The sequence below is a fragment of the Bos indicus genome, chromosome 10 (genome assembly GCF_029378745.1).
Source record: "Bos indicus isolate NIAB-ARS_2022 breed Sahiwal x Tharparkar chromosome 10, NIAB-ARS_B.indTharparkar_mat_pri_1.0, whole genome shotgun sequence".
Lineage (NCBI taxonomy): Eukaryota > Metazoa > Chordata > Mammalia > Artiodactyla > Bovidae > Bos > Bos indicus.
The window spans coordinates 3,931,887-3,959,200 of record NC_091769.1 but is presented as its reverse complement, the minus strand read 5'-3'; positions in this window follow the sequence as shown (position 1 = coordinate 3,959,200).

Sequence of the window (27,314 nt, the reverse complement as noted above, 5' to 3'; positions counted from 1 at the left end):
CTTTCTTTGACCATGTTCAACTTCTACTTCAAATGTGGGAGTCCGTAACTGCTGAGAAACTCCTTGGATGAAAGAAAGTGTGTCACATACCACTCCCACATCTTGGGAGTCAGAAAAAAGAGAAAAAGAAGAAAGAAGGAAGGAAAGGAAGAAAGAAAGAAAGGAAGAGAAGCAGACACCTGTCTGGCATTTTCAATCTTACTCTGGATCGTATGGAATTTCATCAGTTTAGTGATGCTTGGATACCTAATCTTCAGTTTCAGTGGAAAACATCTCAGGGACATTTCTGCATCAGATAGGGGCAGGTATAGTGTTTGGGACCTTCCTACTCACAGATTCTGTGGTCCTACCAAACAAAAGCCTGAGATGTAAATTTTCCATAGGGCATCAGACTCAGGGAGTGTTTCTGCCCAGCCGATTCCACGTGGGCATTCTCAGTTGTTTCCTGTCCTCCTCTCTTCCTGGCCCCTTCAGGCACCAGGATAATGACAATGCAATTCTTTGTTTATTCACCTTCCCTCGTTTTGGTCTTACCCAGTTTCTTCCTTTTCCTCTATTCTTGTGGTTTAATTCTTGTCTCTTTTTGCTTCATATGTTGACTTGCTTTGGTCAGTCTCTGTCTATGTGAATGAAGTCTGTTTGAAAGTTTGTAATGATTATTGAAGTCAAGGGACTTCCCTGGTGGCTCAGCTGGTAAAGAATCCACCTGAAATGTGGGAGACCTGGGTTCAAACCCTGGGTTGGGAAGATCGCCTGGAGAGGGCAAAGGCTACCCACTCCAGTATTCTAGCCTGGAGAATTCTATGGACTGTATAGTCCATGGGGTTGCAAAGAGTAGGACACCATTGAGTGACTTACACTTTCACACTGAAGTTAAAGTGTAATTCAAGTAACATGGGTGTTAAGACTCCAAAGGGCAATCCAAAGAGACGTCATGAAACCACATACCAGCAGAGAAGGGAGTCTCTGCTATTGTAAATTGCGACTGTTGCCTGACACTTTGATCCAAAAATTGCTACCTCAGTGATTCAAGTAACTAGCTTTTGGTTTGATTTTAGTATTTAAACACACCTAACATTGCTCTTTGAGAACAAATCAATGCTGTTTTTCAGGTTGCATTCATCTTTTAGATTAGTAAGTTTTCCTACCTCTCATAATCAGATGTATGTTTTACAAATGTTGAAAAACATCACTTTAAATCAAAAATTAAAGACAACCTAACATGTGGACTAGTCCTCTCTTTTTGGGCTTCTGCTTGTGAGTTTTATAGTTGAGCTGCTTAAAAAAACTTTTTTAACAGCTCAAGCTACTTTTTAACTTTAATATTTTTTAGTAAAAATTTCTGGAGATATTTAAGGGAAAAGGTATTCCCTGTTGTTTTCTTTTGGTGAAGTGAGGAAAAGCTCCAAGCTTGGAGAAATTAATTTTGGGTAAAGAATGGCAATTTTTGGTGATTCAGGTAAAACATTGCAGATGAAAGAACACGTGCTAACTTCTATTAGTAAGAGAACCCTGACACCCTGGGAGAACTCTTCTGAAGGGTGTATGAATTTGGTTAATTTCAACCACGCTGTTTCTTCTGGATTTTTAAAAACATTTATTTATTTATCTGACTGTCCTGGGTCTTAGTTGTGGACTGTGGGCTACAGTTCCCTGACCAAGGATGGAACCTGCGCCCCCTGCTTTGGGAGCATGGAGTCTTAGCTCTAGACTACCAGGGAGGTCCCTCTTTTGGATTTTTTTTTTTTTTTTTTTACCAAAAGTACAGTTTATGAAACATCTGGTTGGGGATTGTGTAGGGACTACTCAGCACCTACTCTGCTGACCCTGAAATGACAAATGCTAAAAGGAATTTTTCTCGAGCACAGAGTGTACCAACTGGGGTATATAGGGGAGGGGCCCTGTGCCTGGCAGTTGCTCTGAGGCTTGGAGCGACTGCGGCTCCACTGTCTCGGAGCTCAACTGACTGAACAGTCTTAGGTTGCTGTGAACAGTGGAGGGGCGCGGAGAATCCTGCAGGAAGCTTTTAAGAGCCAGGCTTGCAAGTGTCCTACCTGACCATTGCAAACATCCTGTTCACGAGAACCCGGTCCTATTGACCCACAAACTGCAAGGGAGGCTAGAAAAACTGGCCTCCCTGTGTGCTCAGGAAAAGGGATACGAACTGTGAGTTTGTCAAAACATGGAATTGTCTCTGCTCAGTCTGCTTTGCCAATGATCTTTACACAGTGGATTATAGTCACCTTCTCTCGAGGGAGTCCAAACTTTAAAAGAATATATATATATATTTAGCAGCTTGAGAGTTTTTTCTTTAAATTTTCGGTAAAAACTTCCTCAGTTATTTAAGGAAAAATGTATTCCCTGCTTTTTTTGGTGAAGTAAGAAAAAGCTTCAAATCCTGAAACATGATGCTGTGAAAGTGCTGCACTCAACATGCCAGCAAATTTGGAAAACTCAGCAGTGGCCACAGGACTGGAAAAGGTCAGTTTTCATTCCAATCCCAAAGAAAGGCAATGCCAAAGAATGCTCAAACTACCACACAATTGCACTCATCTCACACGCTAGTAAAGTAATGCTCAAAATTCTCCAAGCCAGGCTTCAGCAATACATGAACCGTGAACTTCCAGTTGTTCAAGCTGGTTTTAGAAAAGGCAGAGGAACCAGAGACCAAATTGCCAACATCCGCTGGATCATAAAAAAAGCAAGAGAGTTCCAGAAAAACATCTATTCCTGCTTTATTGACTGTGCCAAAGCCTTTGACTGTGTGGATCACAATAAACTGTGGAAAATTCTGAAAGAGATGGGAATACCACATTACCTGACCTGCCTCTTGAGAAACTTATACGCAGGTCAGGAAGCAACAGTTAGAACTGGACATGGAACAACAGACTGGTTCCAAATAGGAAAAGGAGTACGTCAAGGCTGTATATTGTCACCCTGCTTATTTTACTTCTATGCAGAGTACATCATGAGAAACGCTGGGCTGGAAGAAACACAAGCTGGAATCAAGATTGCTGGGAGGAATATCAATAACCTCAGATATGCAGATGACACCACCCTTATGGCAGAAAGTGAAGAGAAACTAAAAAGCCTCTTGATGAAGGTGAAAGAGGAGAGTGAAAAAGTTGGCTTAAAGCTCAACATTCAGAAAATGAAGATCATGGCATCTGGTCCCATCACTTCATGGGAAATAGATGGGAAAACAGTGGAAACAGTGTCAGACTTTATTTTTTGGGGCTCCAAAATCACTGCAGATGGTGACTGCAGTCATGAAATTAAAAGACGCTTACTCCTTGGAAGGAAAGTTATGACCAACCTAGATAGCATATTCAAAAGCAGAGCCATTACTTTGCCAACAAAGGTCCATGTAGTCAAGGCTATGGTTTTTCCTGTGGTCATGTATGGATGTGAGAGTTGGGCTGCGAAGAAGGCTGAGTGCCAAAGAATTGATGCTTTTGAACTGTGGTGTTGGAGAAGACTCTTGAGAGTCCCTTGGACTGCAAGGAGATCCAACCAGTCCATTCTGAAGGAGATCAGCCCTGGGATTTCTTTGGAAGGAATGATGCTAAAGCTGAAACTGCAGTACTTTGGCCACCTCATGCGAAGAATTGACTCATTGGAAAAGACTCTGATGCTGGGAGGGATTGGGGGCAGGAGGAGAAGGGGATGACAGAGGATGAGATGGCTGGATGGCATCACTGACTCAATGGATGTGAGTCTGAGTGAACTCTGGGAGATGGTGATGGACAGGGAGGCCTGGTGTGCTGCGATTCAGGGGGTCACAATGAGGGTACACGACTGAGTGACTGAACTGAACAGAAGAAAAAGCTTCAAGATTGGTGAAACTAATTTTGGTCAAGAATGGCAATTTTTGGTAATTAAGGTAAAACATCTGTATGTTTTACCAGTTACCTTCACCCAGCTCTGAGTTTAGGATCTCCAAGTGAATTTCAATAGTTTCTTTTAATTCAGTAGACTCCTCCTTGGTCCTATAAACTAAAGAGATAAGAGTTTTGCCCACTTGTTGTTCAGTCTCCTGGTAAGGACAGCTAAACCTCCAGAGACACACATTATCCAAGAATAGCCAGGTCTAATTAAGGTACAGTCCACCCTTCCAGAATTAAGGGGCCTTCACAATGTCTGCCCAGTGGGATTTCAGAATCCTGTAAACCAGTCACTGTTGTGGGTCTGCCATTCTTCCCCCTTCCAAACGGGAGTAAAAAAAAAAAAAATGGCTCCACAATTATATATGAGGGTAGGGGACAAAAATTTATAATTATTAAAGAATTATATACAAGGGTAGTAGTCATGTACAGATGTGAGCATTGGACCATAAAGAAGGCTGAGCACTGAAGAACTGATGCTTTAAAACTGGTGCTAGAAAACTCTTGAGTCCCTTGAGCAGCAAGGAAATCAAACCAGTCAGTCCTAAAGGAAATCAACCCTGTGTATTCATTAGAAGGTCTGATGCTGAAGCTGAAGCTCCAACACTTTGGCCACCTGATGCGAAGAGCTGACTCATTGGAAAATACCCAGATGCTGGGAAAGACTGAAGGCGGGAGGAGAAGGGGGCCCAGAGGATGAGATGGTTGGATGGCATCAGTGGACATGGACATGACTTTGAGCAAACTCTGGGACATAGTGAAGGACAGGGAGGCCTGGCATGCTCCATCCATGAGGTTATAAGGAGTCAGGAAATTTTTGAGCAGATGAGTGATGTCATTAAAGCTGCACTTTAGGGAGTGCATTTGGGTCAGAGACAGAAGTTAGGAAGCTATTGCATAAATTCAAGGGATAGATTTAGATAATCATCCTCCAAACCAAGAGATCAGTCAGAAAGGGGGAGGTGGTGACTGTGAGAGGCATGTTGGAGGCCACATTCAAAGGGTTTGCTGGCTTGCAGGTGGGGCGGGGAGGAGAGGAAAGGAGCTCTGACTCCAGGGACTCACTCCTGGGTGACCAGGAGAATGATGATGCGGCTGGAAGTCGAGAGTCAGAGCTGACTTTGGGGAAGATGAGTTCAGTTTTGGCCATTCTTTGTATCTTACCCACTCACACAAGTGGCCTCCCTGATAGCTTGGTAAAGAATCCACATGCAGTGCAGGAGATCCTGGTTCGATTCCTGGGTTGGGAAGATCCCCTGGAGAAGGGAAAGGCTACCCACTCCAGTATTCTGGCCTGGAGAATTCCACAAGCCCATGGGGTTGCAAAGAGTCGGACACGACTGAGTGATTTTCACTTTCACTTCACTTCACTTCACTCACACAGTGGAAATGAACCCATGTCCTAACTTCATCAATGTCCTGGAGCTTCCTGGTTATAAATTTTAGTGGAAAGTCTGTTTTAGGTTTATGAAACTTTATTTGTAAAATTTTTAATTAATTAATTTGTATCACTTTTGACCGTGCCAGCTCTTCACTGCGGTGCGAGGGCTTTCTCTAGCTGCAGTGAGTGGGCATTACTCTCTAGCTGTGGCGCTTCTCATTGCGGTGACTCCTCTCACTGCAGAGCACAGGCTCTAGGCATGCGGGATTCAGTAGTTGCAGCACTTGGGCTCAGTAGTTTTGGCACATGGGCTTAGTTGTTCCTTGGCATGTGGGATCTTCCCGGACTAGGGATTGAACCTGTGTCCCCTGCATTGGCAGGCAGACTCTTATCCACTGAGTCCAGGTTTAAGAAGCTTCAAGCACCTACTTGTTATACACGATGATCAAGTACTCAGTGAGCATTGTAAGTTACCAGCATGATGCTGGTATTAAAATGGGTCGTAATGCCTTGATGGTGTTTTACCTTGGGAAAGGTTTCCTTGGCACGATCTCTACTTTGTGCTCCTTGAGAGAAAATTTCTCTCTGCTTTTGATGGGCATCTCCACTATTGTTCGGCAGTTCTGGTTGTTGATAACCTCTATTTTATATTGAGCTAAAAAGAAGTTTTCCTGAAACTTCTGCTCTGAGTACCCAGTTTTTAACTCCAGAAATCCACAGAACAAGCTAGCATTTTGGAGTCTAGAGGGTAGCAGCTGTGTTCCCTTATCTTCTTTCATTGCGCTCCACAAGGCTTGTCTCTCCATTGCTTTTTAAAAAGTAATTTGTCATATTTGGCTGTGCTGGGTCTTTGTCACTGTGCTGAGGCTGCTCTCTGGTTGTGGTGTGTGGGTTTCTAACTGTGGTGGCTCCTCTTGTTGCGGAGCATGGGCTCTCGGGCACGGACTCAGTAGTTGTGCGGTACATAGGCTCAGTTCCCCCGTGGCATGTGAAATCTTCCTGGACCAGAGACTGAACCCATGTCCCCTGAGTTGGCGGGTGGATTCTTAACCCCTGGGCCACCAGGGAAGTCCTCGCCATTGCTTTTGTGTGAGTTCCTCTGCAGGAGCCTCCACAGGCTGCTGCTGGAGGCATCTGCAGAAGCTCCTGCATGCTTCCCAGGAGACCCTGCCCCTGGGGGTCCTGCTGGTGGCAGAGGCTGCATATACTTTACATGGTCCGAAGGTCTCTCTGCTCTATGATAATCTGGTCAGGAGTCTGATGAAGGGACCCTTAACTTTCAAAGACTTTTCATTTGTAAACCTTCCTTTAGAAGTGGACTCTGAATTCAAGAAGGGATTTTGAACATATTACTATCCCCCTCTCTTGTATGTATTAATAGGATGCTTGACGACTGCCTACAGCAGGCACCACTGGGGGCCCACCGGATAGGCCTTTCCTCCTTTCTCCTTTATTAAGGCATCCATCCTTCTTTCACATGTTGTGCTCCAGGAGAAGCTGTCTCTACTTCCAGATCTAGAGGTGGATACTAGTTGATCCCCGACAATACTGGGAACCCCCGTCTTTCTGTGCACTGCCGCTTCAAGGGAAGGCTAGTGACCTGGGTCTGGTAAGAGACGTAAGGGGAGACGCAAGGGGAGAATTCTGAGGATAGGTCTTCTGGGCGAGGCTTCCTCCTTCCTCGGCAGAAGCTGCTGGGAGAAATGACACCCACCATTCTGCCTTCCCTGCATCTGGATGTGAAGCTCAGAGCTCTCCTAGCCATCTGGAGGATGAAGCCAGCACATGGAGAAGAATGAAGCCAAGTGAGTCACAGGAATCGGATGGCCAGATTTCCAAACTTCTTGTATTTAAAGGTAACACATTTCAGTGTCATCTGTGGTGGTTTCGTCTGGAGTTTTCAGTTACCAGCAATGGGAGGCAGCCCAGCTGATAGAGTGACTCTTTTTAAAATGAGGCCCTGAGAAGACGGTGCCAGGACAGTGGGGACACCGCCTCCCACGTCTCTCCCACTGTACTTCTGGACACGGGCATGCACTCCGAGACTGACTGAGAGATGGAGTAACTCATCACATGTTTATCACACAGGGATCCTGAAGACAATTAAGCCCTTCAGGTTTTTTTTTTTTTTTTTTTTTTTGTCTCCACAAATTCTGTTTGTGTGTAAATAAGATTCCTGAAAACCTTTTTTTCCCTTAGGCTGTGACTCCAGGGAAAGGATTGGGACTGGTCAACTTTCTGACTGATGAGGAAATCTGTAAGAGAGCCAGCCTATGGATGGCCTTGCAAGTCCATGCGTGCAAGTCCACCTATGGAGACAGGGGTCACTGATGCCTGGTGGAAATGTCTCCAGATGAATAGGCACCTGCAGAGATGGCAGTGGTTTAGTCGCTAAATCCTGTCTGATTCTTTGTGACCTCATGGACTGTAGACTGCCAGGCTCCTCTGTCCATGGAATTCTCCAGGCAACAATACTAGAGTGGGTTGCCATTTCCTACTCCAGGGGACCTTCCTAAGACAGAGATCAAACCTGTGTCTCGCGATGGCACGCATATTCTTTACCCCTGAGCGCACCAGGGCAGCCCAGAAATGGCAGTGCCTACCTCTAAGACCGCTGGAAGGAGCAGCTCTGTATTTAGCTGACTGTGAACTTGTCAGAGAACTTTGGGCCTTCCTCCTTACCCTACTCCCTCCTCCAACCATGCAGCACCCGGCTTGGACAGATTCCAGCCATTCTGCCCTTGCAAGGGTCCCCTTCTGTTTACATCCCCAAACACACTGTAATGTGAGAACTTTCCCCTTGCCTGCAGTCAGTCTGAGCTCATTTCAGAGGCATGTCCTTTCCAGCCCGCTGGTGTCCCCTCTGAAATGAGCTCAGGTTCATGCGAGCTTGAAGTATAAATCCCTTTCCTGAACTGGTTTCTCCTCTCAGGTTGGTGTCCCGGTGCTCATCCAAAAGGCTGCCAAGGGCATTTGCTCACCTACGAAGTCAGTGAAAGGGATAAGGAAAAGTGTCAAGCTTCTGACACCTTGTCTTTCTTAATAATCAGCTGTCAGCTGCCAAAGACAGAAATTTCAAATCCTCCCAACCCCTCCTCTCTCCCAGCCCAGGAATTGGGCTTTGATGGTTTTGCAGGAAATTCAAGTAATCGCTTATTCGGTTATTATGTAACCTCTGAGGGCAATGAACATCTTGAAAGAATCTTTCTGCAGAATCTCTCAGCTAAAGCAGTGGAGAAACCTAATAGCCGCTGGGGCTGGCAGCCAATTCTTATAAAGTCCATCAGTTATCTCTTCTGTTTCAGAGCCAGTGTCCCCTCCGAGAGAGACAAAAAGGCCTCAGAATGTGAGAAGTGCCTGCAGCAAGGTGGCCACACTCCTGTGGCCAGCTTCTTCTTGTGAGGCGTCATTGTGGGCATGGCAGTGGCTAGGTGCGCAGAGAGCCCTCTTTTAGGAAGCCACTCAGTGGAACAGCTGCATATGAATGTTTTCAGTGGCTTTCAAAAGGTGGTTTTGACTCTGTCCATAGTAAGCATTGCGGCTGTTTCTGGCTTAACGGAGCAGCACAGAGAAGTACGTGTCCTCTGGGTACTATTCTAAATAGCACTATGATAAAGCGCTTTTGTAGGAAGAAGGAATGCATCACTGCTTATTCTTACTGTGAAGAGCAAAATGTGTAGAAGTCACCAGGTCTCCACCTTTGACATTGCGAAAACAGTGCTTTTCAGTATAGGTCATCAGAAGGATGCCTGGGGTTTACGTATATGGATTTCTTCCAAAAGAGTCAAAGCTCTTTTGCATGAATTGTGTCCCATATTATATTGTACTTTTGCTAGATGTAGAGAGCATCAGGTTTACTACTCGCTTCTTGGAAGTGATGAAGGAACTGGAACCATGCAATGGGATTCAAGAATGTTTATAATCGGCTGGTGCTCCCTATTTAATTTTTGAGAAAAATGTATATAATACACAGGAGACAGTGACCTACAACTAGGAGGCAGAGAATTATCTTATTGTTTGCCATAGTTTTGGACACAAGTCCCTACTTCTGGGAAGCTGAGCAGGACCACCTGGAGTTCCTCTTTCCAAAGCTGCTGTTACTAAGTCGTTTCAGTTGTGTCCGACTCTGTGCGACCCCATAGATGGCAGCCCGCCAGGCCCCGCCATCCCTGGGATTCTCCAGGCAAGAACACTGGAGTCGGTTGCCATTTGCTTCTCCAATGCATGAAAGTGAAAAGTGAAAGTGAAGTCGCTCAGTCGTGTCTGACTCTTCGCGACCCCATGGACTGCGGCCTACCAGGCTCCTCTGCCCATGGGATTTTCCAGGCAAGAGTGCTGGAGCGGGGTGCCATTGCCTTCTCCGTTTCCAAAGCTAGTGAGCTTTTTATCTCCTGAAGCTGACACCAAATCTTCAATCTTGCCACCAGGAGAGGACTATCTAACACTCACATTACTTGTGCTGGAGGTATCCCTCTGGCACTGAGTGGAATTGGTGGAGGCTGCCTGAGAACCCCAACCTTTTTTTCTGGAGGGCCAGGCTGAGATATGCTTAACTGTGTGCTTACAGCACCTGAAAAGCTGGAAAAAAGAAGTCAGCTGGTTTGCACATTCCTAAAAAAATCTAGAAATAAACTTCTACTATAAACATAATAGATGTGGTTAGATTCGACTCACTCAGATAATGTGGAATAATATCCCCATCTCAATCCTTAATTTAATCACTTCTGCAAAGTCCTTTTTGTCATATAAGGTACCTTTTCATAGGTCTGAAGATTAGGGTGTGGGCTTATTTGGGGGGCATTATTTGGCCTACCATATTTCTTTGATAAGTTGTAACAGTTGAAGATTGAGGCAGGGGAGGAAATTTAGAAGGAAAAGAAATTAGGTGATGAAAGATGGAAGAAACCTCTTCTATATCCTCTCGTGGGTTTAATCAGCTTTTAGCTGATGGTTTCTAAACTCATCTTTAAACAAGTCTTGGTGCGGAGCTCTGGAGTAATATTTCTAGTTGCCCACTGGATGTCTGTACTCTATTCTGCATAGGTTAAGGTCAACAAACACCTTGCCCAAATGAACTCATTCTTTCCCACTGTACCCCTGCCCCTCACTCCAAAGCTCTTCCTGCTGTTCCCCTATATCAACTGATTACTTATGGTCCATCTAGGTGCTGAAGTCACCACATTTGGAGTCTCACTTCACACTGGATAGTCACTAAATTCTGCTAAGCCTATTTTTCTTTCCTTCTTAACTTTATCATGACAGCTTAGAAGTCAACCTGACCCAAATATCTTTCTCTACAATTAGCTATACTCTTTTGTTTTCTTATTTATTTTTTATTTTCATGGAAGCTGTGCTTAAAAATCTACCAGATCCTTATCACATATTTCAAGATGTAAATACTTTAAAATTATTACCCAGTTGTACTTTCATACTGCACAGTAGTTAAAAGTTTTGCAAAATGTTCTGAAAAACAAGCCTGCCTTTCATGAGCGTGGTTCTTCAGTAGCTCCCACCTGCTTAGATGATAAGGAGAACACTGAACATGGCATCTGAGGATCTGTCTTACCTGTCCCCACCCCACTTCCTGCAGCTCCTTCCCAGTCCAGCCGGCAATTCCAGCACTGGAACCAAACAGACTTCAGATCCAGTTCTGACTCAACCCCTTGAAAGCTGAGTAATCCTGGTTCAGTAATTTAACCTCAATTTACATCAGTTACTTCATCTATAAGTTCAGGAATGGCATTTAGTAAAAAAGAGATTAGAGAATTAAGATAATGTTATAAAGATGTCAGCACAGTGTTTAGTAAATATATCTTAAGTGCTCAATCACTATAAATTAATCACATATATTTTAATATCACTTATTTAGGTGCATCATAATTGTGCTCACCTGTCCCTTGTATTAGACTCAATATGCTTTGATATCATTCGTTCAGAATCCCCAGCTCTTAGTCCTGCCCATAGTAGGATGTTTCATAAATGTTTGAAGAGATGAGTGGTGGTCAAGATGTAGCTCATATTATAAAACTGGTTTTTAAAATAAGAGCAAAAATATTTGAAGGTAATTGACTACACATATATTGTCATATTTTGTTGAGGCGGTATTTTAACTTTTTTTTAAGGTTAGTAACCCCCCATACCAGACCACCTGACCTGCCTCTTGAGAAATCTGTATACAGGTCAGGAAGCAACAGTTAGAACTGGACATGGAATAGCAGACTGGTTCCAAATAGGAAAAGGAGTACATCAAAGCTGTATATTGTCACCCTACTTATTTAACTTATATGCAGAGTACATCATGAGAAACGCTGGGCTGGAGGAAGCACAGGCTGGAATCAAGATTGCCAGGAGAAATATCAATAACCTCAGATATGCAGATGACACCACCCTTATGGCAAAAAGTGAAGAAGAACTAAAGAGCCTCTTGATGAAAGTAAAAGAGGAGAGTGAAAAAGTTGTCTTAAAGCTCAACATTCAGAAAACGAAGATCATGGCATCTGGTGGCATCACTTCATGGCAAATAGATGGGGAAACAGTGGAAACAGTGGTTGACTTTATTTTTCTGGGTTCCAAAATCACTGCAGATGGTGACAGCAGCCATGAAATTAAAAGACGCTTACTCCTTGGACAGAAAGTATGACCAACCTAGATAGCATATTCAAAAGCAGAGATATTACTTTGGCAACAAAGATCTGTCTAGTCAAGGCTATGGTTTTTCCAGTAGTCATGTATGGATGTGAGAGTTGGACTACAAGGAAAGTTGAGCATGGAAGAATTGATGCTTTTGAACTGTGGTGTTGGAGAAGACTCTTTAGAGTCTCTTGGGCTGCAAGGAGATCCAACCAGTCCATCCTAAAGGAGGTCAGTCCTGGGTGTTCATTGGAAGGACTGATGTTGAAGCTGAAATTCCAATACTTTGGCCACCTGATGTGAAGAGCTGACTCATTGGAAAAGACCCTGATGCTGGGAAAGATTGAGAGCAGGAGGAGAAGGGGACAACAGAGGAAGAGATGGTTGGATGGCATCACCGACTCAATGGACATGGGTTTGGGTGGACTCTGGGAGTTGGTGATGGACAGGAAGGCCTGGTGTGCTGCGGTTCATGGGGTCGCAATGAATCGGACACAACTGAGTGACTGAACTGAACTGAATCCCCCATAGCTTGCCTCCCTAATAAGATGGCAGTGTCTCATTTAATTTTCTATGGATGGGAGAACACTTTCAGACAATAAAAGCACTTCATTTTTTGTCATTTGAGGATAATCTCATTTAAAGATTTTTTAAAGCCAGATAATATTTTTTGCAACCCAGAGCACAAATGTGATCACCTCTTAGGATTTGCCTTCCCATCCAGAAGCAGTTAAGCTGAGAATCGGGGGAAGCTGGAATTTGGAGGCTGTTTTTCTTGTGTCCTGGTAAATGAGAGTAGTTATGATTTACTTTATGTTTGAGAAAGAATTGCGTTTGTCTTGACTTTGTGCTTAAGGATGACAGTGTCAGGTTGATTCAGTTGATATAGTAGTTTTGTATGATGACAATAATATATATACAACTTTTTCTCTTATTCTACTTATGCTTTCTTATTTATTTATATTGTGGAAATTGTAGTTAAAAAAACCACCAGATCCTTGTAACATTTTTCAGAACTTATATACTTTAAAATTACTTCTCCAGAGGATCTTCCTGACCCAGGGACGGAACTTTTGGGTCTCCTGCATTGCAGGCAGATTCTTTACTGTTTGAGCCATGAGTTCAATTCAGTTCAGTTCAGTCACTCAGTCACATCTGACTTTTTGCAACCCCATGAATTGCAGCACGCCAGGCCTCCCTGTCCATCAACAACTCCGGAGTTCACCCAAACCCACGTCCATTAAGTTGGTGATGCCATCCAGCCATCTCATCCTCTGTCATCCCCTTCTCCTCCTGCCCTCAATCCCTCCCAGCATCAGTCTTTTCCAATGAGTCAACTCTTTGCATGAGGTGGCCAAAGTACTGGAGTTTCAGCTTTAGCATCATTCCTTCCAAAGAACACCCAGGACTGATCTCCTTCAGAATGGACTGGTTGGATCTCCTTGCAGTCCAAGGGACTCTCAAGAGTCTTCTCCAACACCACAGTTCAAAAGCATCAATTCTTCGGCGCTCAGCTTTCTTCACAGTCCAACTCTCACATCCATACACGAGGGAAGCCCATTAAGATTACCACACAGATGTAATTTCACTACACAGTATGTTATTTAGCTAGCCATTATTAAAATTCATACTATTGGCATCTCTGTCTTGACCATGGAAATGTCCAGACATTTGGCATTATCATATATCCTTTGGTCACTTGCTAATACCTTACACATCAATTCCTATGGGTTTCTAGCCACATTTCATAAAGAAGAGTTTACTTGAGATGGGAAGAGATTCATGTCATTCGTTTCTCAGCAGCACTCACGTGCAATATTATCAGGATGCTTGACTTTACATGATAAAGCTTTGGGATGCACCCACAGACTAGGTGTTTTAGGGCAGCAGGTAGGTAGGGTGAGAGGAATTGACCCATTCCCCCTCCCTCGCTATCATCCTTGCTGTTTAACACACACCGTTTCTCGGGTTAGATGCGCAGAGAACGGAGCAGAGCTGTCAGCGTGCAGAGGGGAGGAGTCTTGCCTTTCTAAGGGCTCAGGAGGCTACACAGACTCAGCCCACCGCTTCCACTCCTCTAGCTCCACTGACCCTTCCTCCCGACTCTACACCGGAACAGACTCTGGTTTTCCTTTCTTGAGGGCTGGAGAGGACCATCTTCCTGGGCAGCGGTAAATGCCTTTTCCCCCGGCAAACAGGAGCGCAGTGCTGGCAGCACCTCCTTCTCGTTTGTGACGGGGCTTCATTTTCTCACGCAGCACGTCTGCTTCTGACACTTCGATGGGGGCCGTCGCCTTACAGCTAGCACCCCGTGGGGGCCTCGCTGAAAAGGTGATCCATTTCTTGTTAGTTCACGTTCTCTTAGGTCTCCTTAGTGATACTTGTTTCCAAGACAGAGAAACCTTGAAATAAATACTTACTAATTTCTGAGTACAAAAGTGTTATGAGCACGTTAGAAAGTCCGCCATATGCCGGACATCCGTAATGGAGAAAATGAAAGCTCTTTAGTTGTCACCAGCTGGGTGAAGGTGTCCCCACGTTTGGTTGGTCTTCTCTGCCGATCTTCACACTGGCTCCCAAAGTGTGGAATACGAAACATGAGTGGGACACACAAGAGATGACTTTAGGAGGTACAAGAAAGAACATATTTTAATATTCTGCATTTGTGTTCCAGGTGTATCAGAAAACACTGAACTCAAGGTTTTATGGATGTTATCACTTTTCTAATACATTCATTTATATTAAAAATGGTTGATTTTTAAGAAACAGATAATAGAGTAAGTGGTATAGAACATGGCAACAATTTTGAAGGTACTGCCCTAATACTCATTGGAAAAGACTCTGATGCTGGGAGGGATTGGGGGCAGGAGGAAAAGGGGACGACAGAGGATGAGATGGCTGGATGGCATCACGGACTCGATGGACGTGAGTCTGAGTGAACTCTGGGAGATGGTGATGGACAGGGAGGCCTGGCCTGCTGTGATTCATGGGGTCGCAAAGAGTCGGACACAACTGAGCGACTGAACTGAACTGAACTGACCCTGATACTACCCAGAAGTTAAAAAAATGTTACAAATAATTATTATTTTAAGTGAAATCATTTTATGGTATTACTCTTTTATAATAATCATTTAATATTATTCCATAATTTTCATTTAAATAACTATACTGGGCATGTTTCTATCTCAGAACATTTTCATTTTGGTTGTTTTAGTGGGTGTATAGAATTCTATTCACAGATGGGCCAAAAGTCACTGAACTGGAAACATACACAATGGCCATATGGTTATGCCCAATATTTTGCTGTCTTAGTGTTCCTGTAAACATGTGTTTTGCATTCCCACAGGTATATCTATAGGACTAATCCCCAGAAATGTGATAGGTTAAAGGATATAAACATTTATCTTTTGGGATATTGTCAGTTTCCCTCTAAAGATGCTGTCTGACTTAACATTCCTGCTGACAGTGCCTGTTTTCCTACCTAATCTATGCCAGCCATGATCAGTCTTTTTAATTTTTGTCAGATTGCACTCCTCATGAGCAGTGCTATTTCTTCTGTGAATTACTCGTTTATATCCTTTGCCCATTTTGCTTTTAGGTAGTTTAAGTCTTATATTCCTCGGTAGCGTTTCATAATTTTCTTCTTAAAACCCCATTATATTTTTATACTTAGTCCCAAAGAACTCCTTTACACGTAAACACAATGTAGGTTGTTGTAATTCAGGCAGAAGTAGAGAAGGTGTCTATAGAGACCAGCTGGTTCTCACTGGATATATTTATCTTGATGTGGTTATTGTATTTTGAGACAGCAGTCTAGGAATTTCTGCATCTTTTTGAAGTCTGGAATCATTTATTTTATCAATGTACAAAAAGGTGTCAGGTCTCTGAAACTGCTTTACTCAGACCCCATTCACAAAGACTACTGAATAAACTACAGCATGAGATTTAAAACCTACTCTAATAAATAACAAGTGCTAATACATGAATAATAAAATATAAATGCAAACAAACATTCGCTGGGCACCGACTATGGGCCAGGCCACTGAGGCATTAAACAGGATACAAAGGGGACTAAAAGTGGCTTTACTTTCCAAGAGCTAATACTCTCAGGGGCAGGCGCATTTATACACATAATTGCAATAAAATACTGTAGGTGTTATGATGTGCAGGGCAGAGTGAAGGAACAACAGAGAGGAGTTCTTTCTACCTATGGCAGTGTGAAACGATGGTTGTCAGGAAGGCCTTGAAGAAGTGGTGTGTCTAAGGGAGCATCCTGGAAGATGAAGTGGGAAGGAAACCCCTTCACAAAGGCAGGGCTATGTGAAATGGCACGAGGCTCCAGAGAGCCTCAGGGGCTTCGGGATGACTGGGGAATGGATGGACTTAATGGGGACAAGCTGGGGCTGAACTATTATTCCATCAAAGAGTTTGAAATTTTTCCTGCAGCAGTGTGGAGCCACTGGAGGCATTAAACAGGGCAGAGATGTGGGGAATGTTTAGGCATTAGAGGGCCTGCTGTGACTTCGACTGGAGAATGGAGTGCTTTTGGGTGATCTGGGGGTAAGGGAGGGAGCAGATCCCAGAACCTTCACCTGGGTGAGGGATAATGGCATTAACCTCCTTAGGGAAGGGAGCAGGGGGGCAGACTTGGGGGGGAAGATAGTAAGGTCCACTGTATAGATTAAATGTGAAGTGCCTCTGGGAAGGCCAGGTGAAGAAATCCAAGTAAGCCATGTGTGCCCAGCTCTCACATTCACTCATTCATTTGGCAAATATTTATTAAGTGTGTGCTCATGCCTTATACCTTAAATAAAAGGAGGTGCTTCCAAAACCTCTCAGCCACATCTTTACAGACAAGGCCTTTGCTACTTCTAGCCATTCCTTAGTATGATCACTTCACTGCTCCCATAAACTGACCACATACAGTAACAGAAGAGACAGAATAGTAAATATAGTTATTAAATTACATATTTTTTACCTCAGAGTTTTATATTTTCATTTGTTTGTTTCAGGTATGCCATCTGCATTTTTCACTTAAAGGCTTTCATCCCAGACTAAACTATATTCCAACTTTTTAGAGTTGATCTAACTTTGTTAAGAGGTATTATAAAAAAATGGGCTTCCCAGTGGTTAGTGGTAAAGAATCCGCTTGCCAATGCAGGAGACGTAAGAAATGTGGGTTTGATCCCTGGGTCAGGAAGATCCCCTGGAGGGAGGGCACAGTAACTCATTTCCGTATTCTTGCCTGGGAATCCCATGGACAGAGGAGCCTGGCGGGCTACGGTCCACAGGTCAGAAAGAGCCAGATACAACCAAAGCGACTTAGCACACACATGTTCTAAAAAGCAGACAACCACCCAAAGACCTAAGGAGAACTCAACCATTATTTTTATTATAAATAGTAACATTAATAATGAAATTTACCATTTATTGGGTACCTATTATGTATCTGGTCTGTCAGGGACATTATGTTTGTTTTATATACACACATTGTCCAATTCACAAAACAAACCTGTAGGATATATACGTTATTTGCATTTAATGGAGAAAAAATTTTCCTGTTCATTTCTTTCTCAAAGTTCTTTCACAGGATCTTTGGTAGTCTCCTCTGCACATCTCTTACATACGGATGTTTCCCAGGCCATTGTTCTCTTATCTTCTGTGTATCTTCGCTGAGCTATTGCGCCCGCTACGTGCCTCACTCACCGCCTGTGTGATGATGAGTTTCACGTCTGTATATTCTCTCTTGGGGTTTTGAGCTTCAGTCAAGTGAGCCTGATGCCTGCTGGTCTCCTACAGTTGACTATGTCATTGATGCCTGATGATTTAACACATCCAAGCTTGAACTCATTGTCTTTCTAAAATATGCCTGGGCCCCAGGAGTCCCTCGCTGCATGTACCAGAAACCTGGGAGTTACTATTCCCTTCTTTTCTTTTCTTTCTCTTCACATCAACCTGTCTCCAGGTTCTATCAGCTCTGGTTCCTCGCTCACAAACACCCCCTCCTCTAGTTCTTCTAGGCCAGGGCTTTAGTTTGGGTCCTTAACATTTGTCTTACCTCTGGGTTTGGCCGTAGACCAAGTATCAGTTCAGTTCAGTTTAGTTGCTCAGTCGTGTCTGACTCTTTGCGACCCCATGAATCGCAGCACGCCAGGCCTCCCTCTTCATCAACAACCCCCGGAGTTCACCCAGACTCATGTCCATCGAGTCAGTGATGCCATCCAGCCATCTCATCCTCTGTCGTCCCCTTCTCCTCCTGCCCCCAATCCCTCCAAGCATCAGAGTCTTTTCCAATGAGTCAACTCTTCGCATGAGGTGGCCAAAATACTGGAGTTTCAGCTTTAGCATCACTCCTTCCAAAGAAATCCCAGGGCTGATCTCCTTTAGAATGGACTGGTTGGATCTCCTTGCAGTCCAAGAGACTCTCAAGAGTCTTCTCCAACACCACAGTACAAAAGCATCAGGTGCTTAGCTTTCTTCATAGTCCAACTCTCACATTCATACATAACCACTGGAAAAACCATAGCCTTGACTAGACGGACCTTTGTTGGCAAAGTAATGTCTCTGCTTTTCAATATGCTGTCTAGGTTGGTCCTAACTTTCCTTCCAAGGAGTAAGTGTCTTTTAATTTCATGGCTGCAGTCACCATCTGCAGTGATTATGGAGCCCAGAAAAATAAAGTCGGACACTGTTTCTACTGTTTCCCCATCTATTTCCCATGAGGTGATGGGACTGGATGCCATGATCTTCATTTTCTGAATGTTGAGCTTTAAGCCAACTTTTTCACTCTCCACTTTCACTTTCATCAAGAGGCTTTTGAGTTCCTCTTCACTTTCTGCCATAAGGGTGGTGTCATCTGCATCTCTGAGATTATTGATATGTCTCCCGGCAATTTTGATTGCAGCTTGTGCTTCTTCCAGTCCAGTGTTTCTCATGATGTACTCTTCATATAGGTTAAATAAGCAGGGTGACAATATACAGCCTTGACGTACTCCTTTTCGTATTTGGAACCAGTCTGTTGTTCCATGTCCAGTTCTAACTGTTGCTTCCTGACCTGCATACAAATTTCTCAAGAAGCAGATCAGGTGGACTGGTATTCCCATCTCTTTCAGAATTTTCCACAGTTTATTGTGATCCACACAGTCACAGGCTTTGGCATAGTCAATAAAGCAGAAATAGATGTTTTTCTGGAACTCTCTTGCTTTTTACATGATCCAGCGTATAGAGCCATTTAAATAATTTCAGGGCAATTATTGAAGAACTCGGGATATAAAAATTAATATCTGAAGCTTATTTCATCAAGTAAAAGGGAGTAATGCTTACGAGAAAATGAACGTCACACGAGCAGCTCTGGAGATGGGCTAGGACTTAGCATTGCAGCTGCATCTTGAGCTAGTTATAAGTTAGAAACAGAGAGCAGAGGAGGAGCTGTTGAGGGACTAAAGCAATAATTCAAGCGTGAGTTCCCTAGAGCCTGGGGCCAGTGTTCCAGAGGGAAGGGTAGCTGTTTCTGACGTCAGTACCGTGGATGGTGCTCAGCTTCTGACTGCACCACGTTCTGGGAGGAACTGGCGTCAACCTGTCATCACTGGTCCTCTTCTACCTCCTTCAGGGACCCTCTACTTTATTTGGTTTCTTTTTGCTCTTTCCTTTTTTCTCTCCTCTCAACCCAATACTTTCTATGGAAAACTTCAGGTACTAATATGTATTCATCTCCTCTGACTTCGTAAATTGCTTCTGACTTTTGTAGCAGAGCTGGCTTCAGGCAAACTTATTCGGTGGACAATGCTTGTGTGCGGGTATTGGTTTGTCTTTGTCTTACCAGCAGATGCTGTTTTATACTCAGTGCCTAGCCCAGTGTTAAATGGGACTGAAGCAAAAAGTTAATCCAGATAGTTTGATGAACAACAGAAGATTAAACTGCTAAGTTAGAATGAAATGAATAATTCTTCCAGTCATAATATTTGGGATTTATACACATAGGCACAACATAAAAATTCTTTAGTGAAGTCCAAACATAGAGAGGCACAAATTATATAATAAACAATTTGGAGTTCTTGAAGGTTGTGTCTAAATGTTGCCCGAGAATATAGGGAAATCATTGAGAAAGGAGATGTGATAAGACAAGTACACGGCCAAGTGTCAAGTGAATTATGCAGACAGCAGTTACTTCAGGTTCAGGGATGAGATCATTTTGGACTGCATTTAAGGGAAAGCATTGAAGCTGGATGAAGAAGCAGAGATAAAATTGGGGTAAGAAATGAGGCTGGTGACAAAAAGGTATCTGAGGCTAGAAGTAAGGAGAAGAGTTTTGTGCCACCTTTCCTTGGTGGCTCAGGTGGTAAAGAATCCCCCTGCAATGCGGGAGACCTGGGTTTGATCCCTGGGTTGGGAAGGATTGCCTGGGGAAGGATTGCCTGGAGAAGGAAATGGCAACCCACTCCAGCATTCTGGTCTGGAGAATCCTATGGACTGAAGTGCCTGATGGGCTACAGTTTCGGTTCAGTGCAGTCACTCAGTCATGTCCGACTCTTTACGACCCCATGAATTGCAGCACGCCAGGCCTCCCTGTTCATCAACATCTCCCAGAGTTCACTCAAACTCACGTCCATTGAGTCGGTGATGCCATCCAGCCATCTCATCCTCTGTTTTCCCCTTCTCCTCCTGCCCCCAATCCCTCCCAGCATCAGAGTCTTTTCCAATGAGTCAACTCTTCGCATGAGGTGGCCAAAGTACTGCAGTTTCAGCTTTAGCATCATTCCTTCCAAAGAAATCCCAGGGCTGATCTCCTTTAGAATGGACTGGTTGGATCTCCTTGCAGTCCAAGGGACTCTCAAGAGTCTTCTCCAACACCACAGTTCAAAAGCATCAATTCTTTGGTGCTCAGCTTTCTTCACAGTCCAACTCTCACATCCATATATGACCACTGGAAAAACCATAGCCTTGACTAGATGGACCTTTGTTGACAAAGTAATGTCTCTGCTTTTGAATATGCTATCTAGGTTGGTCCTAACTTTCCTTCCAAGGAGTAAGCGTCTTTTAATTTCATGGCTGCAATCACCATCTGTAGTGATTTTGGAGCCCCAAAAAATACAGTTTAGAGGGTCGCAAAGAGTCAGACACGACTGAGCGACTAACAACAACAAACAGAGGATAAGAGATCTAAGCAGTTAATACGTTCTCAGGTTAATTCTCTTTTTCTGTCTAGTCAGTGATTCTTTGTTAGGAGCTGAAGTATATTAATTCAGGTGACAATTTTGCTGTTTGACAGAAGCAATTCTGTATTTTACGCTGCATGTACTTATTATTTATTGTCTTCATTATACCTTAAATTTTTTTTTTTTTTTCTGGAAGTAATCTTACTTAGTAGAGAGAAATACCTGTGAGTTCTAAAAGTAAGGGAGTGGATCAGATTTTGTGCGTCAGGGCCTGGTTCTTGTGCCAGTTAGGGTTGGAATGGCAGCGGGGCCTCTTTCGGAGCTGTGAGGATTCAGCTTGTGTACTTGCAGGATTCAACTTGTGCGGTGCAGATGTGATGCAGAAGACCCCGAGAAATACTTTATTTCTGTCCTTTATGGCCCCATGTTGCCCCTTGACACAGCTCCTGTCAACTTAGAGCCAAAAAACACAAGTGTTCTCAATGTCCCTTCAGAAGGGGACAGACAAAGCAAAATTAGCAGTCTCTGCTGTTTCTGAAGTCTTTCCTTTTCACCCTTTATATTTCACACCAACAGTATCAACAGTCATTGTTTTTTAAACCCTCCCCTTTCCAAAAGCAGAGCCATTACTCATTCTTCCCCAGGAACGGAGGTCTGTGAGATGCCTACCATCACAGTGACTGTTTACCTCCTTACCAGAATCCTACATTATCTTTTCTCATGTCCAAAATCTCCACTGGGAAGTCGCCCAGCTGTCTCAACACACAGGTTAACAATAGGCATTCTATCCCTGGTTATAGAATTGTTCTCTGAGAGGAGTTTTCTAAACACCCCCAAGTCAAATTCATAGCATTTAGTTCTGTGATAAGACGAGCCACTTAGCAAAATAGAAGTCTGTTGCTCTCAAGTTTTAGTGAGCATCAAAGTCCGGTGCAAATGGGGTGTGTTAAAAGAGATGGCTGGTTCTACCTCCTTAAAGTGGAATGCAGTGGGTCTGGGGTGGGGCCAGAGAGTCTGCCTTTCTAACTAGTTTCCAGATGCTGCTGCTGTTCTGGGCATCCGACTATGAGACTCAGTGATCTGATACGCAGATCTCTGTCACAGAGACAAGTTCAGAGTGGTTTATGATGTTTCACTAAATTTAAGAATTGACCCATTCCAGGAATGTATGTTGATGTTGTCTTCAAGTTCAAAAGATCCTAAAGTTTTACATCATCTGTGTGAGCGTTCATGGATAAAGACCATGTCTGGGACCCTGCTATAAAATCTTGAACAACTGGAGGAATTCTTGGCAGTATTTCTGAGAGTCTCCCAGAAAAAGGCACCAACACAAGGTTATATTCCCTGCTAGTCTTGAGTAAAAACTAGAGTCTGTATTTATGTGGGCTTATCAGTAATACGTGGAAGCAAAGCCCTTCCAAAGAATGTGCGAAACCTGCAAAAAAGTAATCTCTGAAAACTGAGGAAAAACAATGTCCAAAGCATGTGGACTTGACTTCCAGGAATGGGCTGCTTCTGGCTTTAGGTCCCCCAGCTGCAACCCGCTGAGGGAGCATTGCGTGTGAATGTGAGGTTTGATCAAGCTAACTTGGTAATGGCAGACAACAGGATGGGACTGCTTAAGCTTACGTGTAATGGTTTGTAGTGATCAAAGGGCCAAAACGGCCAAATATCTACCAGAGTCGTGTTATGTGATGACCGAAGACCTGCAACTTGGAAATTGTTGTGGCTAAAGTGGGATTGGGAAGGGAATTGACTTACAAAACCAAAGAGAACCGACAAAACTGTAGATCTAGTAAATTGATTACTAACTCTTTATATTGAAATGTTATCTAAAGCAAACAAGTGATATTTTAAATATAATTAGAGATGTTTTAAAGCAGTTGTCTCCAACCTTTTTGGACTGGGGACTGGTTTCATGGAAGATAATTTTCCCAGGGACTGGAGTAGAAGGGATGGTTTTGGGATGATTCAAGTACATTACACTTTTTGTGCATTCTATTTCTATTTCTATTATTATTAGATCAGATCCACCCCAGAACATCAGGCATTAGATCTTGGACGTTGGAGACCTCTGTTTTAAAGGGTCTTGAATAATTTTTTAATTAAAAAAGTAAAATGTATATTCTAATATGTGAAAAATAAAAATGAAGTCCTCAGGCCCTCCTTGGAGAAGGAAATGGCAACCCACTCCAGTATTCTTGCCTGGAGAATCCCATGGACAGAGGAGCCTGGCTGGCAACAGCCTATGGGGTTCCAAAGAATTGGACATGACTGAGTGACGAACACAGACACGTACACACAGCCCCTCCTGATCCCAAATACTATATCTAGGGAAGTAATGTATCTGTTAAAAATTTTTTTTATTGGAGTATATTTGATTTACATTGTTGTCAGTTTCAGGCATACAGCAAAGTGAATCAGTTTATACACATTCCACTTAAAAAAAGTATATTCTTTTGTTTGGCATCTTTGAAAAGCTGTAATTCCCTGAATGAATGTAAGGAGTCAGGTTTTTCTCTAATGTCAGAGTGAAGATTTATGCAGTCTCGTTACATGAGTAGCCTCCTGGGAAGGCATTCCCTTCCTAGCAACAGGGCAGCAGACCACGCCCCTGGAGACTGTGAGTAGAGGGGTGGGTGTCCCCAAGTAGACACAAGGGGCCTACTTGTGAGAGACTGCGGACAAGGATTTACCCTACCTTATTATTATGAAGAAAATAGTGCTAACAAGGGCTTCCCTGGTGGCCCAGTCGTAAAGAATCTGCCTGCAATGCAGGAGAGCTGGGTTCAATCCCTGGGTGGGGAAGATCCCCTTGGAGGGAGGGCATGGCAACCCACTTTAGTACTCTTGTTTGGAGAATCCCATGGACAGAGGAGTCTGGCAGGCCACAGTCCATAAGGTCAGGTAGAATCCGACACGACTGAAGCGACCAAGCAGCAGCAGCAGTGTTAACAAGTTGTAAAATGTTACCTGCCTTTGCACCTGTCTTCTTTGCTCTCCTCCTGTCACAAGTCAGCCATGGACTTTTGCCCTACATCCCGGTTTTGCTTCATCTTCAAGGGTTTTGCTGCTTGGGTTGTCCTCGTGGTCCACTGCCGGGTTGCTGCACCATTTCTCTCCTCCCTTCCTCCCGAGCTGGACTTCTCACGAGAAATGTCTACTTTCTCTGCATTTTCATCTCTCTTGGCACACTGACCCATTTCTAACCTGGCTTCCACCTTTCTGTTTCATATGCAACTCTTTGCAACATTTGACATAATTTATCACTCCTGCCTTCCTGTAGCATCCTTGTGTCTTTAATCTTCTGCTGCATAACCAATTAGCCCAATTTAGTGGTTTCAAATCATAGACACATTTATTGTCTAACATGGTTTCTGAGGGTCAGGAGTCTAGGAGTGGCTTTGCTGGTAAATCTGGCTTAGGTTCTCTGTTGGCTTAGGAGCCTGTTGACTGGGGTGAGAGGACTCACTTTCAAGATGGCTCACTTACATTGCTGTTGCCTGGAGGCAACAGATTTTTACCATGTAGGTCTCTCCACACTTTGTTATATTATGTATGAGTGTCATTTTTAGCTTGCTATTAAAAAGCCAACACAGAGTATGTTTTGTTTTATTTGCTTTGCCTAAACTTGTGTTGTTTATTTACTTGATTCTAATTTGCATTATTAATGCAAGGTATATACCATTTTTAACCCTTGGAATCCTTATGAATAGACTTTGATATTGAGGGTACCTGTGAGATGTACTGTTTATTTGTCCTAAAAATTTTTCACTTTTCAGAGGGTGAACTTTTAGAAACTCATTTCATCCATTTTTCCCTAAGAAGCAAGGTATCACCAGAGGATTGCTTTCTTAAATGTCTGTAAAAAGAATTACTTCCAGGGCTCCATAGTTTTCAATAAATCACAGACCTTACTAAGTTTTCCTAATATTAACTTAGTATTTTTTCTGCTGCAGTATCACCTCTTAAATGATTATCAGTAAAAATAATCATGTTCATGTCACTCTTATATTAGCCTTTGTCTATTTAAAGGAAATTACTAAGTTTCCCTTGAGCCTTTTCTTTTCTAGGTTAAATAAGTGCCATTTCTTTATATTTTCCTCATGGGTGAATGTTTCCTAATCATTTCACTGTTCTTTCCTGAATCCCTTTCAGATTTTCAGTATCACACTTTAGTTGCTGAGCCCAAAACTGGGCATTTAGTAAAAGCTTGACCAGTGCTGAGTGGGAAGGGAGGCTGATCCATGTTTCTTACATGACTAATTATAGATCCTCTGCTATCAGCCAGAGCCTATCTCCAGTGAGGAATAACCAGTTCCAAGCATACACAATTTTTTGTTACTTCCTCAATTCAGTTCAGTCGCTCAGTCATATCCAACTCTTTGCCACCCCATAGACTGCAGCACGCCAGGCTTCCCTGTCTATCACCAGCTCCCGGAGCTTGCTCAAACTCATGTCCATCACGTCGGTGGTGACATCCAACCATCTCATCCTCTGTGGTCCCCTTCTCCTCCTGCCTTTGATCTTTTCCAGCATCAGGGTCTTTTCAAATGAGTCACCTCTTCGCATCAGGTGGCCAAAGTATTAGAGTTTCAGCTTCAGCATCAGTTCTTCCAAAGAATATTCAGGACTGATTTCCTTTAGGATGGACTGGTTGGATCTCCTTGTTGTCTAAGGGACTCTCTAGAGTCTTCTCCAACATGACAGTTCAAAAGCATTAAGTCTTTGGTGCTCAGCTTTCTTTATAGTCCAACTTTCACATCCATACATGACCACTGGAAAAACGATAAGATTTGACAAGATGAAACTTTGTAGGCAAAGTAATGTCTCTGTTTTTTAGTATGCTATCTAGGTTGGTCATAGCTTTTCTTCCAAGGAGTAAGCATCTTTTAATTTCATGGCTGCAGTCACCATCTGCAGTGATTTTGGAGCCCCCCAAAATACAGTCTCTCACTGTTTCCATTGTTTCCCCATCTATTTGCCATGAAGTTATGGGACCGGATGCCATGATTTTAGTTTTCTGAATGTTGAGTTTTAAGCCAACTATTTTACTCTCTCTTTCACTTTCATCAAGAGGCTCTTTAGTTCTTCTTCACTTTTTGCCATAAGGGTGGTGTCGTCTGCATATCTGAAGCCATTGATACGTTTCCCAGCATTCTTGATTCCAGCTTGTGCTTCATCCAGCCCAGCATTTCACATGATGTACTCTGCATATAAGTTAAATAAGCAGGGTGAAAATATACAGCCTTGACATACTCCTTTCCCTATTTGGAACCAGTCTGTTGTTCCATGTCCAGTTCTAATTGTTGCTTCCTGACCTGCATACAGGTTTCTCAGGAGTCAGGTCAGGTGGTCTGGTATTCCCATCTCTTTCAGAATTTTCCAGTTTGTTGTGATCCACACAGTCAAAGGCTTTGGCATAGTCAATAAAGCAGAAGTAGATGTTTTTCTGGAACTCTCTTCCTTTTTCGATGATCCAGTGGATGTTGGCAATTTGATCTCTGATTCCTCTGCCTTTTCTAAAATAAGCTTGAACATCTGGAAGTTCATGGTTCATGTATTGCTGAAGCCTGGCTTAGAGAATTTTGAGCATTACTTTACTAGCATGTGAGATGAGAGCAATTGTGCGGTAGTTTGAACATTCTTTGACATTGCCTTTCTTTGGGATTGAAATGAAAACTGACCTTTTCCAGTCCTGTGGCCACTGCTGAGTTTTCCAATTTGCTGGCATATTGAGTGCAGCACTTTCACAGCATCATCTCTCAGAATTTGAAATAGCTCAACTGGAATTCCATCACTTCCACTAGCGTTGTTCATAGTGATGCTTCCTAAGGCCCACTTGACTGCACATTCCAGGATGTCTGGCTCTAAGTGAGGGATCACACCATCATGATTATCTGGGTCATGAAGATCTTTTTTGTATGATTCTTCTGTGTATTCTTGCCACCTCTTCTTATTATCTTTTGCTTCTGTTAGGTCCATACTGTTTCTGTCCTTTCTCGAGCCCATCTTTGCATGAAATGTTCCCTTGGCAGCTCTAATTTTCTTGGAGAGATCTCTAGTCTTTCCCATTCTGTTGTTTTCCTCTATTTCTTTGCACTGATCACTGAGGAAGGCTTTCGTATCTCTTCTTGCTGTTCTTTGAAACTCTGAATTCAGATGCTTATATTTTCCTTTTTCTCCTTTGCCTTTCACTTCTCTTCTTTTCTCAACTATTTGTAAGGCCTCCTCAGACAACCATTTTGCCTTTTTGCATTT